Raw genomic sequence first — 10,288 nt, 5'->3', positions numbered from 1 at the left:
GCCTTTTGCTATCGGGCGCGTAAATCCCTCCAATTTCTGGACCCTGCCGTCTCTAAAATGTTGAGCAGCAATCCCTCCTCGCTCTCGGCAAGATTAAAAACTACGGCCGTGTTTTTCTCCTGTGTGTGTGTGTGTGTGTGTGTGAGAGAGAGAGAGAGAGAGAGAGAGAGAGAGAGAGAGAGAGAGAGAGAGAGAGCACTGTGCCTAATTGTGAGAGGAAACACTTTACAGACACGGAGACCCCTTGCAAAAGTTCGCTAATTTACTTGTACACAACGTCTGTGACATCTGCAATCTGCCTTTTGCTCTTTTTTTATCATCTGTTTTGCTTTCTCGGTTTTCACTTTCGACCTCTGTATACGCTCCCAGAGTTTCTACAGTTTGACTTCTAGCTCCATATATTCTATAGACTTTTCCAAGACCTATCATACTTTAGGAAAATTTCTGTAGATTTTGGATTCTGCGATTCAGGTCACTAACTGTGTTTACTAATAAAACTTCTAATACATGACTGTTCTAAAAATGGCTCTGAGCACTATGGGACTCAACTGCTGAGGTCATTAGCCCCCTAGAACTTAGAACTAGTTAAACCTAACTAACCTAAGGACATCACAAACATCCATGCCCGAGGCAGGATTCGAACCTGCGACCGTAGCGGTCTTGCGGTTCCAGACTGCAGCGCCTTTAACCGCACGGCCACTTCGGCCGGCGACTGTTCTAAGATGGCCGTTTTCTCTTGGTTCTTTATAAGCAGTTCCAAGTCGCAGTAGAAAACACCCTTATATCACGTAACACACTTGTAGCATTGATTATCGTCTCAGTGCAGAGAGGGAGAGAGTCACGAACCCGGTCGCAGGTTCGAATCCTGCCTCGGGCATGAATGTGTGTGATGTCCTTAGGTTAGTTAGGATTAAGTAGTTCTAAGTTCTAGGGGACTGATGACCACAGTAGTTAAGTCCCAAAGTGCTCAGAGCCAGCCAGCCAGTCACGAACCTCGGTGCATGACATTTTCGTGATGATTAGATCCCGCAGCACTACGAAATTGCGGGGAAGTTATTTGCTTACGTTCCTCCCGCTGTTTCAAGTAACCCCACACATATTCTGTGGGATTTAGATCGGTCGATTTTGCTCGTGCTCTATCATCTGGCCAATGGTTATGCACTTTCACTTCGCATTTGAAAAAAATCAACACATAAGTGAATTGGAAATGCGCCCTCTAACCTATGATGAGATGAGGAAAACATAAATTTTGTCAGAAAATTGAGTGACCGCATTAACATTTCCTCACGTAAAGATTGTCATGCGAACTGTTTCTAATCTACAAATATCACTCGTGAAAACGTGCCACCCTAAATCCACTGAGGTTGCCTTTATTTATTCAAATAATCCGTTTGGAGAGGTACGGCAAATCAACTTCATCCTTCGAGCGTGTGTCGTTCTTTTCTTCCTGGGTCCACTTCCATTTCCGGACCTGTTTATTCCCCTGAAATCCTACCTTTTGTGTTGCTTCTCAAAAAATTGTTTTGTTATCTACTATGCCCATTGTAAATCCAGTGTCTTTGGCAATTTCAGCGTCCCATGTGGGTTTGGATTTGTAGCTCTTTAGTAAACTGAAGATCTGCTTGGTTAGTCTGTTACTATCCACTCTGTGTGTGTGTGTGTGTGTGTGTGTGTGTGTGTGTGTGTGTGTGTACACAAAACCCGCCTAGTGAAGTGGCGCATTGGTCAGCAAACTGGACTTGCATTCGTGAGGACGATTGCTGGGATCCGTGACTGCGAATCCTGATTCAGATTTCCACTGTTTTACCTACGATATCTCCAGGAAAATGCTGGGATTTCTCCTTTGAAAGGGCGCACAAAATTGCCTTTCCTATCCTTGAAACAATCTGAACTTGTGCCTCGTCTCCAATGACATCGATATCAGCGGGAAGTTAAACGTTAATCTTGGTTCCGTCCTTCCTCCCTTTCTTCTCATTATACCAGCCAGTTTTTCGATCTTCAAATAAAGCCCAGTTTTTATCTTAATTTGTATTCACCAGTATTGTTACTTTTATGTCCCAATATTTTCCTTACAATTCTTCTCTCAATTTTTTCCTGTTTTTCAAGATTCCCGGTTCTTGTTATTTTACGTGTTTCTACTGCTTACAGTGTTTCTAACCTGGCCACTGTTAGAGTCGTAGTTTAGTGTTCCAGTACAAAGATTTTTGTTATTTTTTTCCACAGGGAATGCCCTTCCCATTTTACGCCCTCTGCTATCTTCTGACGATACTTGTCTATCAATGGCGCGAAGCGACGATATACATGTATTCTCGTAAAATTACAAGAGGAGATCGTGTGAATTCTAGCATTTTAGCTCGTGTTTCTCTTAGTTGTTGGAATTTGGGGTGACGGGCCACCTCTTCGTTTCAGGCGGTGAGTAGACAATGACGGAAATCGAGGAAGTTTCCCACTAGGAACTCCCAAGGGAAGTGGTCGGTGAGTGAGCTGCTCTGGGTATCTCTTAAGAGATTTTAACAAGCCCTCAGGTTGTCCTAAAAGCGGAAACAGAGAACAGAGCCAGCGCTATGTTACTGTAAACAGTGTAGTAAGCGTAGTAAAGGAGCTGCATTTACATGCCCAGACATCTTTCTGCCAGTCATAAGGCGAGGACGAGTACACTTCCAGCTTTTAATTTGTTGTAATTTGTTGACGGAGAATGCAAGTGCTGGAGAAGAATATTCCGTAAGTTCTACCTGCGTGCGGGAAGAGAAAGAAAGGTTTTTAATTGTCACTGTGGTGAACCTTGTGATTTCCTTCCGATCTACTGTAAGTTTGAGAGACGTGTGAGAGTTCTCAGTAAGTAGACGATTTTGGGTCGTGCGCATGGCGGCGGTTCGTATCTCTTCTTTGGAGGGTCGCTATTCGGTCCTGCTTCAACTGGGCGCTCCTTTAGCGGTTTTCGAACAATTGACTTTGAACTCCGTTGCTCACAATTTGCGAGTCTGTTGTATGGTTAGTTTCTGTCATACTGGGATCAAAGTCGGTGCTATCAAACATTTGTCACTTTTGTGACTAGTCCAGACTTCTGAAAGTGATTCGCAGCTGAATTTACAATCTTCCAGAGAGCACTCAGGAGCCTTCTGCACAGATACAGAGTTTAAGAATCTGGATATTATGGCACTGGTGCTACAGAAAAATCTTAATATTGTACACATACTGCTTCTTACATTGTTTTCATGAAAGTAATTATAAATCAATCAAATTTCATCTTGAACAGTATTGAATGAGAACAAATAAATTATATTTTTTATAACTTTTCTCACTCCATCATTTCCTCGGACAACGTTTTGAAGAGACGATCGTTTCCATGAAAAATAAACATTGTTACAAGGTTCTAGATCACTAAATTGCAGCCTCACTGTGACGGTGTTTCCAATGCATCATAATTGCCATTACGAAAAACAATGTAATACATGTGCCATTACGAGAAACATTTAATCTGGGAAGTTAGCTGGGTCGTTTTTAATTATATTAACTGAATTAAATATTATTTTTGTGGATAATTAAACTTCAGCTGCATTAGCACTCAGAAGCGTGAATAATTATCCATCTAATAGTTGTACGATTGTGTGGGATTCTCTCTGAGCTTATCATTTTTTTCTTTTTTTTTTTTTTTTTTCGTTGAGTTCCCGGGTGTGGCAGGCACCTTTCACAAACGACTGCTGAAGACTGATCGACTCGCATATGTTACAACAAGCATGACAAGAGGCATAAACGTTACATTGTATTGCTACCTTGTACTTTGTGCTGCTCGTTATCCATTCTCCTAGGTATTTAAAGCAATTTGTTCTAATACTGTGTTTACGGCGAATCGTGTCTCGGTCGCAGATAAATATTGGACTACAGCAAGAAAGAGAGGTCTGTATTTATAATACTAATATTCGTTTTAGATTTGTAGTCTGATACTTACCTACAGGGCTACCAAGCAACTGAACAACGGAAGAGCTTCGCTTCCGTTTCTCACTAGCTAAGCCCATTTCTTCTTAATTTGTGTGTTTTTGCCAACGGTCTTGCCGCAGTGGTAAGACCGGTTCCCGTCGGATCACCGAAGTTAAGCGCTGACGGGCTGGGCTAGCACTTGGATGGGTGACCATCCGGTCTGCCGAGCGCTGTTGGCAAGCGGGGTGTGCTCAGCCCTTGTGAGGCAAACTGAGGAGCTACTTGAATGAGATTTTCACCCTGCAGTGGAGTGTGCTCTCATATGAAACTTCCTGACAGATTAAAACTGTGTGCAGGACCGAGACTCGAACTCGGGACCTTTTCCTTTCGCGGGCACGTGCTCTACCGACTGAGCTACCCAAGCACGACTCACGTCCCGTCCTCACAGCTTCACTTCTGCCAGTGCCTCGTCTCCTACCTTCCAGACTAGTTTCATATCAGCGCACACTCCGCTGCAGAGTGAAAATCTCATTCTGGAAACATCCCCTAGGCTGTGGTTAAGCCATGTCTCCACTATATCCTTTCTTTCTGGAGTGCTAGTTCTGCAAGGTTCGCAGGAGAGCTTCTGTAAAGTTTGGAAGGCAGGAGACGACGTACTGGTAGAAGTGAAGCTGTGAGGACGGGGCGTGAGTCGTGCTTGGGTAGCTCAGACAGTAGAGCACTTGCCCACGGAAGGCAAAGGTCCCGAGTTAGAGTCTCGGTCCGGCACACAGTTTTAATCTGTGAGGAGCTACTTGATTGAGTAGTAGCCGCTGTGGTCTCGTAAACTGACATACGGCCAAGAGAGTGGTGTGTTGACCACATGCCCCTCCATATCCGCAGGGACGCCTGTGGACTGAGGATGACACGGTGGCCCGTCGGTACCGTTGGGCCTTCCAAGGCCTGTTCGGACGGAGTTTAGTTATTTTTATTTTTTTTCCGAATAACGTCAACAGAAGACGCAAAGGGATGGTTTCAGAGAACATATGGCCGTCAGACCGCGACTGCCTTCACCCCTTTCATTTGGACAAGTCATCGCAGAGGGCAGTGGGGGAAGCTCGTAGACACCCGATCGGACGGAAAGTAGCTTCCCCGGCGCCCTGGCCGACCCTTTCTGCGCTGCCAGGGGAAATAAAATACCGGGGGATAAACAAATGGGGACGGAGAGCGGCTGTTAGCGCGTCACGCGGACGGCGGCGGCGGCGACAGCGACAGCGCAGCGCACTGACGCGAAATCCGAGCCCGCGCGTGACTCAGGAGCCCCGCCGGCATCTGCCTGCTTTCCCAGCCAGCTCCGTCTCTGGGCGGGCGCCGCGTCCGCCACGCACACGTACGGCGGCTCATCTGCATAAACTGCTAACACTTTTAGCGCGCGCCGAGCTCTGGCCTGCCCCTGCCTGGGGAGCGGCTAATTGGAACTGTCGTCCCGTCCGCCAGTCTCTCTCTCTCTCTCTCTCTCTCTCTCTCTCTCTCTCTCTCTCTCTCTTTCACACCCACCACTGGGCGTGCCCTGTGCCCTCCCTTGCGAGTGTGACATGCGGGCTGACGACTCGCCGCTGTCTCCTCACAAACTGCAGGAGATAATCGTCTGCGTATTGTTCCCGCCGGACGGCGTGAGCGAAGATTAACTATCCGATCAAAAGTATCCTGAATCCTATTAGTCAATTTAGTCGATATTAAACGTGGGCTGCGTCGACCCTTCGTCAGTAGGACAGTTTGGACTCCGCTGGGGCCACTTTCAGGTAGGTGTGTGAATGTATATGGAGGAACGGGAACCCAAGAGACTAAAACGAAGAAGGTAGTGATGTCAGATGCATCTGTTATTCAGCTGACGTCCAATGAGTATTGCACATTCTAAATCACTGAACTTTCCTAACCGATCTCCCCCCCCCCCCCCCCCCCCCCCCGTCAACCCCCCCCCCCACCCCCCCACCCCCCGCCTACCTCTCAAAGTAACATATCATATAGTTGTCACTAACATATCAGTGTCCGCTGCTCGTGGTCTCGCGGTAGCGTTCTCGCTTCCCGAGCACGGGGTACCGGGTTCGATTCCCGGCGAGGTCAGGGATTTTTCCTGTATCGAGATGACTGGGTGCTGTTGTGTCGCTGTTGTGTCGTCTTCATCATCATCATTCATCCCCATTACGGCCGGAGGAAAGCAATGGCAAACCACCTGCACTAGGACCTTGCCTAGTACGGGTCTCCCGCATCGTTCCCCTACGCCCCGTCACGGACTATGGGACTTCATCATCATCATCATCATCCATATCAGTCTGATGCTGCGCACCCGTGTCAGAAGCTAGAATATTTTACTTTACTTTTGTCTTGTATGTATGTTAACTGGGGACCTAGAAACGACGGAGAGGCTCCGTCCCCGCCGCAGCCGCAGTGGTCCACAACGCCAAGACGTCTACCGCAGTCCACTTCACCCCTCCGTCGCCCCACACCGAACCCTGGGTTATTGAGCGGTTCGGCCTCCAGTGGACCCCCCCAAGGAACGACTCACACCAGACGAGTGGAACCCCTATATGATCGTGGTAGAGTAATGGTGGTGAACGCGTACGAGGAGAACTTGTTTGCGCAGCAATTGCCGACATAGTGTAAGTGAGGCGGAATAAGGGGAACCAGGCCGCATTCGCCGAGGCAGATGGAAAACCGCCTAAAAACCATCCACAAACTGGCCGGTTCACCGGACCTCGGCACAAATCCGCCGGGCGGATTGGTGCCGGGGACCAGCCGCTCCTTCCCAGTCCGGAAAGCCGTGAGTTAGACCGCACGGCCAACCGGGTGGGCTACTTTTGACTTACGCACACCTGCTCCAAATTCTGACTATTGCTTTTTCTTTCTTCCTTTCGCTTACGCCATAGTCCCGCAGCGATCGCAGGGTCGGCGTAGTTACAACGGATTTGGCAGTGTTAGTGCTAGGGATGGCCAGATGCCCTTCCTGCCGCCACCCCGTACCCCCCAGGACGGAATCAGTGTACCCCAACTGTCTGCGTCTAGTGTAAATCGCGAAATAGTGCGGACGTGTTTCAAATGTCTGCGACGCGGGTAACTGAGGCGGAACGTGGGCACCAGCCCTGTATTCACCTAGCGGGATGTGGAAAACCGCCGAAAAACCACATCCAGGCTGGTCGGCACACCGGCCCTCGTCGTTGATCCGCCGGGCGGATTCGATCCGGGGCCGGCGCGCCTACCCGAGTCCAGGAAGCAGCGCGTTAGCGCGCTCGGCTACCCTGGCGGGTCTGACTATTGCTTTTTAGCAATGAAATTTTACGATTTCTCATTCTGATGAAGATACCCCTAGTAGGTATCAAAACCTAGGTCAATGTACCTACCTTTTATGTGCAACTGGTTGGCTGTTTAATGCTACGCTGAAATGGAAGGTTACTTGTTTTTTGAGTACCAGTGACGGTAGGTATAGATTCTGTACGAAGCTACCAACGATTCTGACATGCGCTTCTGCCTCCCGAGAGCTACGGGTACATCTTGTTACGGTGTAAAGTCAATCACCGGAACGCCAGTCAGGAACGGTAGACCAAAGACGTCAGCCAATTGCACGCTGACCGACCCTTCTCTAGGACGACAACACTACAGCAGTGGCCTCTAGGTGAAGAGAACATTAGCGCCGCTCTCGACTCGACGCGGCCACTTCTACATCAGCAACAACATTAGGCACAGCAAAACCAGCGACTATGTGATCAAAAGTATCCGACACCTGGTTGAAAATAACTTAAAACTTCCTGGCGCCCTCCATCGGTAATGCTGGAATTCAATATGGTTTTGGCCCACCCTTAGCCTTGATGACAGCTTCCAATCTCGCAGGCATACGTTCAATCACGTGCTGGAAGGTTTCTTGTTGAATGGCAGCCCGTTCTTCATGGAGTACTGCACTGAGGACAGGTATCGATGTCGGTCGGTAAGGCCTGGCACGAAGTCGGCGTTCCAAAACATCCTAGAGGTTTTCTATAGGATTCAAGTCAAGACTGTGCAGGCTAGTCCATTACAGGGACCGTCGTGTAACCACTCTGGCACTGGCCGTGCATCAGAAACAGGTGCTCGATCATGTTGAAAGATACAATCGCCATCCCCGAATTGCTCTTCAACAGTGGGAAGCAATAAGGTGCTTAAAACATCAATGTAGGCCTGTGCTGAGATAGTACCACGCAAAACAATAAGGGGTGCAAGCCTCCTCCTTGAAAAACACGACCACTCTCCATGAAAAACACGACCACACCATAACACCACCGCCAGCGAATTTTACTGTTGGCACTTCACACGCTGGTAGATGCCGTTCACGGGGCATTCGCTATACCTACACCCTGCCATCGGATCGCCACATTGTGTACCGTGATTCGTCACTCCACACAGTGTTTTTCCACTGTTCATCGTCCAATTTTTACGCTCCTTACACTAAACGAGACGTCGTTTGGCATTCACCGGCGTGATGTGTGACTAATGAGCAGCCGCTCGACCATGAAATTCAAGTTTTCTCACGTCCCGCCTGTCATAGTACTTGCAGTGTATCCTGATGCAGTTTGGAATTCCTGTGTGATGGTCTGGATAGCTGTCTGCCTATTACACACTACGACCCTCTTCAACTGAGGCCGGTCTCTGCCAGTCAACGGATGAGGTCGGCCTGTACGCTTTTGTGCTGTACGTGTCCCTTCACGTTTCCACTTCACTATCACATCAGAAACAGTTCAGAAACAGTGGACCTAGGGATGTTTAGCAGTGTGGAAATCTCGCGTACAGACGTGTGACACAAGTGACACCTAATCGCCTGACCACGTTCGAAGTCCGTGAGTTCCGCGGAGCGAACCATTCTGCTCTCTCACGATGTCTAATGACTACTGAGGTTGCTGATATGGAGTACCTGACAGTAGGTGGCAGCACAATGCACCTAATACGAAAAACGTATGTTTTGGCGGGGAGGGGGTGTCCGGATACTTTCGATCACATAGTGTATATACTGAAGAGATTTCTTATTTGCATGTCGCCCTTTGCTTGTGACACTTCTGTGTTATTGTCAAACTATTGTCATTGTTCACCTCGTAATAAAAATCATTAATACGATTTTCTTGAATTGTTGTCTAGCGATCCGAGAATGCAGGTTTCCCAGGCACCCCATTTCGACGACTAGACAGGATTCATCACATGTAGAGCGGCTTGCTGTTCGCGCCTTTGTTCACGCCACACACACACACACACACACACACACACACACACACACACACACACACATACATGATAAGCGGTCGTCATTGCGTGGACCAATACGGCTAGATACAGAGGTAAATCCAGTTCTGAAAATTATTTATTTGTTCTATAGTATCCGTGACTTCACAAAAATCTCTTTTTCATGTAATACAGTAGTGAATTCGCAAATACTGTTTGTGTAAGATGCTCATCATTAGGCATTATTGTACCTTTCCGGGCACATCCAAGAGACGAAATCAAATGAAATGAAAGCAAGTGCTTCAGCTGATTTGTAACACCAGAATACTTCAGTGACTGAACTGTGTTTATTACATATGTTAATACACGTTTATTTATTACAAGTTTCCAATAATTAATATTAACATCCGAGCTCAAAGCTATTTCGATTGATTACATTTCATTTTCACTGCGATATGGAGATTTTAATGAACTGCTGATATTCTGAAGCTTCTATTTTATTAGCGACGGATCCCCGAGGTTTTATGTTCCACGAAAGGCAAATGGAGGTTTCAGTGCTCGTGTGCCACCTGCACAGAGGGATTTGACGGTCCGAAAATTCCGCGTAATAAACTAAATGATCTACTAGAATTTAAATCGAGAATAGCAGACCCACTCTGCAAGCAGAGAAAAGATAGATAGAGAGAGAGCCCTGCAGCCAGTATCGAGACAGAAACCTACGCAAAAGGTATCAGAGTCCAACCCAGTCAGTTCCACATAAGTCCTCCCGAACTGACGTAGTAGGTCATTAGCCTCGGCTTACAGACAAAGGGTGCACATGTAAAAGATCAAATCGTAAAAGGCAGACAGTATTCATGTGTTCTAACTGTAATGTTCATTTGTGGCTAAACAAGAGAATAGACACCTTGCGAGAACTTCAGGAATATTACTGTATTACTTATAATTATTTAAAATGTATGCCACCCTGTACTTTTTATTTTAATCATCGCATTTGTCAGTGTATCTTCAAAATGTTAAATAAGTCTTGTACTAAGTGAAGTATTGTAACTGTTCAGACTCTCAGCTGGATGTTGTCGCAAATATGCGAGATTCTAAGTTGTACTTGACAGGTATAATACAACAGGTATAATATACCTTACGTCTTGCCATGGTT

General features: G+C 47.1%; 1 pseudogene; it reads left to right on the top strand.

Annotated features, from left to right (window-relative positions):
• Positions 1 to 4,039: 4,039 nt before the first annotated feature.
• On the top strand, positions 4,040 to 4,157 carry LOC126485519 (5S ribosomal RNA; annotated as a pseudogene).
• Positions 4,158 to 10,288: the final 6,131 nt, after the last annotated feature.

The sequence above is a fragment of the Schistocerca serialis genome, chromosome 6 (assembly GCF_023864345.2).
Source record: "Schistocerca serialis cubense isolate TAMUIC-IGC-003099 chromosome 6, iqSchSeri2.2, whole genome shotgun sequence".
NCBI classification, from domain to species: Eukaryota; Metazoa; Arthropoda; class Insecta; order Orthoptera; family Acrididae; genus Schistocerca; species Schistocerca serialis.
The sequence above is the reverse complement of the archived record's forward strand: the minus strand, read 5'-3'. Positions and strand labels throughout refer to the sequence as shown.